At 71.8% G+C, this 756-nt stretch overlaps 1 protein-coding gene across 1 annotated transcript in view; it reads right to left on the bottom strand.

The window, feature by feature from the left end:
• The window catches only part of SPATC1 (spermatogenesis and centriole associated 1), a 5,387-nt gene that overhangs the window by 1,355 nt on the left and 3,276 nt on the right, over nucleotides 1-756 (bottom strand). The gene's annotated exons all lie outside the window — the stretch shown is intronic.

The following is a 756-nucleotide window of genomic DNA, read 5'->3' on the forward strand; positions in this document are numbered from 1 at the left end:
CTCTCCCCTCGGCAGTGGACTTCCCCCTCTCTGTCTCTGGGGAAGCCTCTCACCCCTGCCCCTCTGGCCCGCACCCCGGTTCTGTGTGTATGAATGAATAAATCTTAAAAAATAACGCAAGCCTAACAGGGCAGGGGACAGGGCCAATGGGAGTAAAACGTGAGGCCGAGTCGCAGGGTGGACACAGGATCAGCGGAAGGAAAGTGGGCCACAGAGGAGGACGAGGCCGGGGAGCCCCGCCCCAAGCGCCAGAGACAGGCGCCGCCACCCTGCAGGCCCGGGGGTGAGACCGCTGGTCCGGGACCCCGCCGCAGCCGGGCCCTGGGGCCGCGGGCCCACTCGTCATCAGGAAGTGGTCGGTCTGGGGGAAGCGGAAGGGGCCTTCTCGCCGCGACATGGGAGGCCTTCGGCAGAGGTCTGCTCCAGACAAAGGAAAGCAGCCAAGGAGGCCGAGGGGCGGTCTGCAGCGACGCGGGGGCCGGCGGGGGGCTGGCTCTGGGCTGGCGCCGCCCGGGCCCTTCCCTGTGGGTGCGGGGGACTGGGACCGGTCCCCCTGCCGGCCAGTCCCCGCCCGGGCCGTCCTGCCTGGGGGCCGCTGGCTGCGGCCCCGTCGCCCAGCCGGCCTCTCTGGCCACCGAGCCCAGAAGCGCCTTCTGCCCGCGGGGCCCAGAGCCCTGCCCGGCCTGGCATGTGCGGTCGGGGGCGGAGCGGACCCCCGGCCCTCCCAGCCTGCTCACACCCGTGCGGCCACCAGGT

The sequence above is a fragment of the Condylura cristata genome, unplaced genomic scaffold (assembly GCF_000260355.1).
Source record: "Condylura cristata isolate star-nosed mole 26May11 unplaced genomic scaffold, ConCri1.0 scaffold00009, whole genome shotgun sequence".
Classification (NCBI taxonomy): domain Eukaryota; kingdom Metazoa; phylum Chordata; class Mammalia; order Eulipotyphla; family Talpidae; genus Condylura; species Condylura cristata.